The following is a 10,660-nucleotide window of genomic DNA, read 5'->3' on the forward strand; positions in this document are numbered from 1 at the left end:
TCATTTTCAACTAACTTTTCAGCCCACAAAAGCCAACTGAATTAACCAGCCTTTCTAAATGAGTAAAATCTTGCATTCTCTGTGATTCTCTTTGAATGATTCAATGATCTCTTGTATGCGCTAGTGACTGAAAATGTCAATAGTTTAAATGAATCGGTTCAAAGGAGTCATTTGTGTGCGAGTCGTTCTGAACACAGTGTGCGTTCATACTGGCGATTCAACGATCCAACTGCACATCTAATGACATTACAATGATGCACGTCATGTTAATTAAAAAAAATATGAAATTAAACATCTTTGATGCAAAACATAGAGCCGTTGAACACAGGCTGGCTCTTGTCCTCCAACTCTTTTTAGCGCCTCAGTGATAAAGAAACAGCGCCTCCATTGTGGCGTAATGTCGCATCTGCAGTTACAAATGACAGTCTGTTAAATGCACGAAGCATTTCTTGTGAAGACTCCTTACATTATTTGAGCGAGAGCCTGAGGCGGCACAACATTTGACGGAGGCGGCCGCCTCCAATTTCTCCATGCACGAAAAACCCTTAACAACTGTTGAGAGAAAGACAGAGGGATGGTGTTTTTTTCTCCTTTTACTGTCAAGTATTCACAGAAGAGATAGTTTAAGTAGTTTTATTATTGTTGTGAGAGATGTGGTTGACCGGACCGAAATAGGAAGAATGTTCCACCAGGAATCAGTTGTGAAGGAAAAAGCGGGAAAGAGATTTACTGCCCATATGAGAAGGCAATACAAGACGCCACAGGTATGCTGAACGCAGGGTGTTGGGTGTAGGAGAGTGTGAAAATATGCTGGTGCAGATCCAGTGATAGTCCTGTGTAGGCAAGCATTACTGACTTGAATCTGATACGGGCTTCAACCGGTAGCCAGTGAAGAGAGATGCAAAGTGGTGTCACGTGAGCCCTTTTGGAAGGTGAGGTGTGCTGCTGCAAGCATGTGTTTGAACGATTCAGTTCCTCTGGTAAGTTCAATATGTAAATACATTATGCCCTTAAAGCTAAAGGTGCTTAACAGGTTCTTCATAGCGATGCCACAGAAGAACCATTTTTAACTCCACAAAGAACCATTTAGCTTTGAAGAACCATCTCTTTCTTACCTATTTATAATCTGAAGAACCTTTTTTCACATTTTTTTGTGAAACAAAAAGATTCTTCAGATGTTAAACATTCTATATGGAACCATTTAGACAGAAACGTTCTTCTAAACAATGTTCGTCTAACACTGGTCCAGAAGAACTTCCTGTTTCAGTATTAACACTGCACAAACGTTTGAACAGAATACAACCATCAGAACAGAAACATCTATAATCTAATCTAAAACGTTTAACGATAATCTTTGTTTAATTATATAAACGCAGAGTGAATTAAGAGACCATTCCCAATTTTCATTAAGTCATAATTTCTTGATGTACTGTGGTCGTTCCAGTCAATTGTCTGTTGAATTTCAACAAAATCAAACCTCAGGCAACCTCAAAACACAGCAACTTGAAAGACTGACAAGACACCTGAAAACCATGATACAAGGATGTTATCACATAATAAATATTGTTTGAACTGTCCCTAAATACATAAACAAATATTATGGTTGTATTGCTTAGAAGTGAATATAAACTTGTTTTCTTTGCAGTATTTGAGGTCTGAAAAAATACAGAGTATCTCTTCTGTTATTTTGTCCTGTTTCTCCAGGTCTCATTTTCTGCAAATAAATGCAAATAGAAACAGGATTTATTTTTTAAATGTGGTAAAAAATATTGTGAGTTGTTCACAGAATGAAAAAGAACAATAATTCTACCTTTAAATAGTAAATTCAGAAAAACAAAAATGATGCTAAGAAATGGTCTCTTAATTATTTCTGCGGCTGTATATGTAAGATTGCGAAGTGGTCTTGAAGAGGTTTATGACCTTTAGGTGAACTTGCAGACAAATCTATAACAGATAACACAGAGTTTTACTAAAGCGTACTACCCAGTTGAGATATTACGCATATGATAGTACTGAAATGTCGTGGCCTGCCATCTGTCACATAACAAAATGAATATGACCATGCAATTTAGAGCATAAGGACACCAGGGCTGGGCAACTACAACCTGACATTCAAAGATCAGCAGCACCCTGCCTAAAAATGAGCCAAGATCAGCTATGATCAGATCAAATAAAAACCACTTTAACATTTACCAGTTGAAGTGATGGCATTTAGTTTTTGTTTCATGTCAAAGGGTCAAACCCTTCAAATATAATCATCATCTTTAGATGAACATCTGCTTGTTTATGGATTTATTCCAAACAGCGTACCAAAAGTGTAAACCAAATTGTGTTTTTCAAAGTCTGATTTGACCTTCAATATGAGTCTTCTTTATGCAAATTGATGTCATATTTACCTTCTATCCTTTTTGGAGTTTATGTTAAAACACGTCTCATTTCTCTTTAAATGAGCGTTTATTATAAAACACGCCTTATTCCATAAACTTGGCACATGTTAGCCAGTTATAATTAACATTATGCCAATAAGTAATAATCTGCTAGATGGGTTTGTAATATATTTGCATTATTTCTTACTGCCCATTAGCTGTTCAAGGATTTGATTGTAAAACTATATATTTGTGTGTTTTATTCAAAATGACACTCAGTAACATCAATAGTGCTTTATGTTTTGACTGGCCTGAGTTCAGAAGTTTGCAGGAGTGAGAACAACTGTTCAGTTTTAGGGTGCATGTCAATTCAATAATCTCTGTTCAATGCATGCACATTTACCAGCTTTGCATTCTGAAGCTTTTGCAAAAATAATATGGAATTAAAGTAAGTGGATGTTAATGTAGAGTAAATGAATTTAGCCTGTGGCCTCTCTCTAATGAGAGACTGCAGGTCTGCGCGCAAGCCCTGTTTACAACCCCATGATTTTCAGCATTGCCTGTGTACCAAAAAACATAATCATTTTAGGACATTTTTGTGAGACCAGGTTTGGCTCATAAAATGTCCCAGATTAGAAGCATTTAAGGCAAAACAAGAGCAGGTTTTTACATGCCATGTGGCATATGGCGGCAAGTATAATCAATCTGGCAGTACTCTTCATTTTGTTAACACACAACCCTGTTTTGCTCCCTGTACCGTGTATAATTCATAAGTGATCTCAGAACAGTTTAAGGGGAATGCAAGTGGACACCACTAAAACTACGGTGAAAAAATCGACCAGGTAATTGGCCAGCAAATGAGCAGTCTGTTTGTATGCATATACAATGATTCATATCCTACCACGCATCAATGATAATGCGATTATTACTGCTCAACATAATCACTTAATGGCTTAGATGTTTATGTTCGGATACGCTTCTTAGATCCTTTTTCTTTGCTGTGGACAGGTGTGACTTAATTATAAAGAAGTGTAAGGGAAATAAGTCATTCAAACTTTTGACATGGAGGGAGACAGGTCCAGGGTTTTCACATTGTTACATCATTAAATCTCTCAATCCGTGAAGGAAAAAGGCAATCAATATTTTGTAGAGTTGGTCACTTGCTGTCAGTAACATGCTGTTCATCTTATGATGATGCTCTGATCACAGTCAGAGCAGGCGAGACAGTTCTGGATTATGCTGTTGGTAAGGTACTTTAGAGACCAGCCGACTGTAAACATTGGCTCGAAGGTTTGCTTCCATATTTAGCATCAGGGTTGTGCAACATTTTGGCCCGGTTTCACAGGCAATGCTTTGCTTAAGCCAGAACTATTGCTTAGTTAAATTAGGATATTTAAATGGATTTTAATAAAATACCTTAGATACTATTTTTACTGGTGTGCATCTTGAAACAAAACAATGACAATTACATATTTTAAGTTATGTCGGGGGAATTTATTTTTTGTTTTATGACAGCTCAAACTTTCCTTTTAGTCTGGTACTAATCTTAAACCTTGTCTGTGAAACCGGGCATTAGAGTTTAAGAATCGGGTTGATTTAAATTGAAATGAAACTGGATGTGCGAGGAATTCATAGAAATTCAACACATTTTGTTGGTTAAACAAAAGGTTCAGGTTGCGGTTTCGCAACTTCATGCAACTTTATTGTCCTCAAAAGGCTAATTGTTGCATACCAAGTATGTACAGCAAACATATCATGATAAACTATCTTAGAACATGTTGTTAATGTTGTCAGGTTCTGCTTCTTAAAGGTCCAATGTATGAAATCTTAGTGGTGAGGGTGCGAATTGCAACCAACGACTTGCTCCACCCCTCCCTTTCAAAGCACTACGGTGGCTGACACAGGACTAAGATCTCGTCAGATTTTCGCTTCTTTGCCGGAGGAAATAACGTATTTACAAAACATATTCTTTAGACCAGTTTGTCCGATTAGGGCTTCTGTAGAAACAACATGGCCAATTCCATTAAAGGGGACCCACGTTTTTTTAGATCGAAAAAGCTTATTCTGAGGTAATTAAAGCAACTCTTCATAATGTTAGACCTTCATGCACCTCAAGACATTTTGATGTATATTATTTTGGATTTCTATCAATAGATCATCAAAAAAATTACACATTGGACTTTTACTTTGCAATTCCTTATCCTCTTTCATCTCAGTATTAATTCATTTTAAAAGGGATCCACAGTTCACTTTTAAATGGTGCATAACCCTGTTTAGCACATTATCAGAATCTCAAAGGATTCTTTCCAGGATAAATAGACAAAATAACCCATTAATAACTCTTTGAAAATGACACAGCAGCAGTCATTTGTTTGCTGATTTGCATACATATATTAAAGGTGTTAATACACAGTGTTCAAGCGAAAGCATTATTTCACTTTTTCCCCCAGCAGCCTTCTCGTAATTCTTCTCTAAGATCTCATTTTCAGCTGTACGGCTTTTAACGTCTAGGGCGACACGCAAGATATATTTATACCGTTGCAGCATAACTGGGCTGCCCTGCGTGCAATTAGCAGAGCAAACTCGATGCACACTGCGCATTTGCCTTTGAACATCATTTCACTGCTGATTTCTTGGTTCGGTTTAGAAGATTTTAAAAGCTTCGCTAAAGCAGGACCTCCTACACTGAACAACTGATTATGAAGACAGGTTGCAAACCACGCTATCATCTGCATTTTAACCGCCAGCTAAGTAGATGTTTGCCAGATGAGACGATTGGCAATGGAAAACCTCTCTTCTGCCCTGTAGATTACTAAGGAGGGGAATGAAACATAATATACAGACACAATTTACAGAGTGGAATTGCAACAGGCTGTTGTGAACCGCATGGCCTGCCCACAGAGCACCCCAGACTGTCATTACAGGCCTAATAAAGTGATAAAGCAAAGCATTCTGCTAGATAAATATGGATGCTTCAGATTCACGATTGCTTTACATGCTGCCACAGGTTTATGACTGCCTTAGTTTAAAAAGAATAAGTAAACTTAGTACATCAAACTTGTAACAGTAATAAACTTTGAATATGCAACTATTTTAAACTTAAGTTTTTTTTTATTTGTACTGCAACTATACTACAAGTGAACTTATATGTATGCTGATAATTTACTACTTTAATACAGAATATTGCTCAAATTAAACATTTATTGAAGACATGTCTCTTCAAATCAGTGCACTTGATTGAGAAGATTAAGGGTGCATTCATATTATCAGTTCGATTCTTTTTGTTCTTTTGGTCCGGACAAAAAAAATATAATAATTAATCCTGGTGCGCTTATGTGTCACAATGTGATTGGACAGCTTTTATGATTTATATTTTTAAACAGAACTTACCGGACATCCAAAACAAAAATGTGTGCATATTTCAATTGAACCGCGCAAGAGTTCGTTTGAAATAGGACTGAGACACATCTTTTCAGCAGTCTCGGTCCGCCTGTTTGGGGCTCAGTAGGCTGGGTGGCAGCATTCACACTTACACAAATAAACTACACTTACAGAGCAATCGCACCAGAGTACATTGAACTAAGCATGGCATATATGAACATACCCTAACTGTTTATTGCAGGGTACAAGATCGTTGTCTATTTCATAGTAACAATACATTGCTCAAAACATTTAAGCACCTTCTCAAACTGTTCTGAAGCATGCTTTTTGATTTGAAGTGAAAACAAAAAAAATCTCTCATATTACACAGCTTGCTGCTCTCAACTGCGTTTTCAGTTATATTAAGCTTTAGCCTTTTTTAGCCTTTCTATTTTATGGGACAGTAAAAAGCCTGGCAGGAAAGCAGATGCTCTTTTGGTCGAATGCGTTTAAATATACACAAAGACCGCCTATGGACATAATGTGTAAACGAGGAGAAACATCAAGTCAGGATTTAAACTTTGTCTGAAGACTTAAAAGTTTTGTTTCATGACAAATAATGTACCAAGCAAGCAGAAAGTTTTCTCTCAATTTCAGATTTCTAAGACACACTCACAGTGTTCAGCGTGTCGCGCTGTTATCGGAGAAGAAATAAAAACCCCTTCTCTGTATGTTTATGTGCCCTGGTTGGGTTCATATGTAAATTGTGTGCACTTATTTCGTCCATTGCTGTGAACTGTGCTTGCAAACCATGTGCTGATTAGCATCTTTGATCTAGGCTCAAAAGTATTCAAAAATTGTCAATAACAAAACAGTCACGACCGAAAGGTATCACTGGGTATCATTGTTTCGGTAATGACAAAAATTGTTTCGATAGTGAGAAAAAGGAACACTTAATCCTTTATTTGGGAAACTAAACGAAACTCCGTACAGTTATGCAAATCATATGTAAACTGCACAGGATGTTGTCAAAAATAAAGTATATTAAATCATCAAATAAGATATCATGATAGTGTTTTTTTCTATGTGTATATACACTTATGAATCCTTAACTTTGAAATCGGTATGATCAATTTTCTGCCTTTTACAAAAAAGATTGCATTCAAAATAAAACAAATCTCATAAATTACACTTGCAATGTTGTTAAAATTGTAACTGTTATTGTGATTTTTTTAAATAGCAAAACATATATTTAAAAAGTAGATTGAAACAAAATCTTAAAATGCAAATTTTCCCAAACTTTCTGAAATTACAATATGAAAATTAACAGCACCATTTCTAGAAATGTGGCTTTGATATCAAACACTTTGCTTTTATCAAAAATTCTGGGGAAAAACTATTTTTTATACTAATGGGTCAAAAACGTTAAGATGTCCGTATCAAACAAAGTTTCCAAAAGTGATTTTATGTCCACAGAAAGAACATTAAATGTAAGTAAAATGTCTACTTTTATGTTTAAGTTTTTGTAGAATAAAAAAATATATATATTGTCATTTAGTGTAGCACAACATATATGTACAAATTCAAGCAAAATTCTTATTCTGACTTCTACATATTAAAATATATAAAAGAATAAGGACGCATATTACATTGTATTGTGCTTTCAATGATTATCCTTTATTTTAACTGTTATCGATGTAATCTAAACTATAATGCAAATGATTGAGATATGCTAATTTATGTTTTAAATAATCAAGTTAAAATTCAATACATTGAATCCATTTTAAAGGGCACTTAGTAATTTTTGCTTATATTCTGCAGTTGTGAAGTCATCTTGGATAGTCTGGCTTCCAGATCCTTGAAAAATGAATCTGCTTTGAATAACTAATATGAATTGAGTCTTCATCCCATTTGTATTTTTTTGTGTTATTCATTTCTTAAAGGTCAAGCTTTTGTAATGAGGAGCAAAGGAAGGGAGTGTAGCTTTTGTTATGTGGAGCAATGGAAGGGAGTGCAGCAAATTCCTGACTATCACATTCATTTATGTTAAATGAAAAATTGGAGGTTGCACAGTAGGCAGATATTTGTTATTTCTTATTTTATTCAAATGTTTTTATTATGTTAAGACATTTCTTGACTATAACAAAGTGAAAATTCTTAATATAGGATCAATTCCTCACATGTTTTAAAGCTTCCATTTAATTCCTTATGGGTGGGGGCAGAGAAGCATGTGAATATATTTGAAACAAGTCTCTGTTGGCATTCCTGGTACATGCATGGCGGAGGGGAAATCACTCAGCCCTTCTCTTCACACTTGAGTTAAGGCCCCCGGCTCTATGTGGTTCTCCATGGGGGCCACATCCTTGCCTAGAAACCCTGTTTATACATCATAATTTTAACACCGCTACTCAGTGAATATGATAATATTACAAGGGAGCCCACAGCTTAGCTACAGATACGCAGATATCAAGGGAAAGATTGATAGGAATTCAGTGAATGCGTTAATGAATTTAATGAGCTTTTTTATCAACGTGGAGTGATTTGGCAATGAAATAAGATTGTTTAACATTTCCTTGTTTACAGAATCGAATGAATGTTCATTGCTTAATGAGAAATGGAAAATTTGATATTTAGTGCTTGTTCCTTATACACAAAATAAATGGACGTAAGACAGAAATGCAGGGCTTGACATTAAGCATTGTTATGTTGTTGTCCTTCAAACAAGAACATTTGTCATTCACTGTCCGAGTACAAAAATGACTTGTCCAAAGATAAAAAAAAAAAAACATTTGAATTATAATATAACATAATCAATAAAATTGTTTCGGATTTAGATTAGTCAAGTTTGCTTCTAAGCATTTTAACTAGTGTCCACTTTGGCCGCCTGAATTCGGTTATAGGCCTACTCTCCGTGCCTGCTTTAAACCAAAGGCAAGCAGTCATTATTATTAGTGTTAAGGCTCTAAGTTAACCTTTTATGCACATAGCACTGTGCTAGAGAGGTTCAAAGTTAGGTAGCACAGGCCAAACAGTAGTTGCACAAGTATAAATCGTCTGTTGTCGTCATTAAAAAAATATGCAAGTGTAGTTCATTATGAATATGCAGATGACTGACCAAAGACATTAATGTTACATACAGAAGGATAAATTAGGGCCATATCATTTTTAGATTACCTAAATTTGTTAATATTGTTTTAATAGTTCTGTGTTTTTCCGTTTTTACTATACAATAATGGTATATTTTTCCACATAAATTACTGTTGTACACTATAATATTTACTAAAGTAAACTGCTGTTTACTATAAAAATGTTTTTGAACTTTACTATAGTATACAGTGCTTATCAATTTACTACAAGGGCACTTAAATTTTTAATAGAGAATGTGAAGCTGACGTCACACCCTTCGTTTTATGTTGCTGCTCCGCCATTTTGGGAGGCTCATACTACGCTGTTATTATTGATTTGATGTGTACCGTTACTTGTTTTGTTCGCTATATGGAGACATCAAAAAGGAAACTACCAGGGCCTTTTCCAGAATGACTCTGTGTAATGGTATTGTAGTTTTTAATACTGCAAGACTGACCTACAATAGTTATATTACTATAAACAAGAAAAAACAAACACTCCATTGAACGCACTAGCAGCCTGCCTCCCAACATGGTGGAACATTCAACACAGCGTGACGCCGATTGACAAGCTCTATAGCAAATACTATAGTACACGTATTTTTTGTCTGAGTGTTCAATTTAACTGGACTTTTATTTTGACAGGTCTTTGCCTGTGTTTGGCGATAGATTCACTCAAACAGTAAAACAATCGTAAAATGGAGATTAAGCTAATGTGTTCATAACCTTATATAGTGCAGACGCAGATAAATCCTAAACCATCACTCGTGTTGTATGTTAAACTGCACATAATTCACCCAGACACGCAGAAAAAACAGATGACATATTTAAATAACAGGATTCCGCGTACAGTGCGCTATTGATTATTGTCACGCACAAACACACAGCTCCGTCTAATACACATATTTTTATTATTCTACATATATGTCGCACTGTTTTTTTTTCAAGTTACTTGTCCGTTCAGGCAAGTTAAATTCTCTCTCACTTGTCCGTACAAAACATTCACTTGTCCCATACAAGCGGACATGCGTTTATGTCGCGCCCTGAGAGAAGTATTTATTGCTTCTGTTGAAGTTGCTTGTTAAGAATCTGTACCATTAACCCAACATACCACAGCCAGCCATTTAATGGGGTAGTCAACCATCAAGTCTGTAAGTTTAAGATACTAGAGTGCAGACAGAAACATCGATTTAGGTAGATATTGACCAGGATCCATGTATTCCTATCACAATATTCGATGTGAAATCATTTCAATACAATTGTATTATTGTATAGTATTGTCGACTTAGATTTTAATTTCAATCGTTGGCACTAGATTTAGCAGCACATAACACACCTGCGTTTATTTCAATAAATAACTGTAATTGAACGATCTCGATTTGCACAACAACGATCAGCAGAAAGATTAAACGGGTTAAGGCAACCTAATCTCTCCATTTGTGCCACAAAGTCATTTTCATCATGTCTTAATGCCTTCAATAATAGGCAGTAGTTTTCAGTAAGCTGGTTCATGTAATGAAGTGTCATTAGTTTATCCCATCTGCCAGTGCATTTTTGCCATCCAAGTGTGAAAAACTCAAAATAGCAGGTACAAATTACTTCCCGTTGCTTTTGGCTACATCAGTCTCGTTTCCACTGAGCTGGAAGTCTTTTTTTCTTTCCTTACTATGCCTGTGGGCCCCGAGAAAGCACATCCCATAATCTTGTTGGCAAGTCGAAAGCAATCTCCAGCAGGCTGTCCCATATTCAACAGGAGCTGTTTCCAATTCTGCAAACACAGTTTCTGAACTAACTCTTGCCTTTATAATA

The sequence above is a fragment of the Triplophysa dalaica genome, chromosome 13 (genome assembly GCF_015846415.1).
Source record: "Triplophysa dalaica isolate WHDGS20190420 chromosome 13, ASM1584641v1, whole genome shotgun sequence".
NCBI lineage: Eukaryota > Metazoa > Chordata > Actinopteri > Cypriniformes > Nemacheilidae > Triplophysa > Triplophysa dalaica.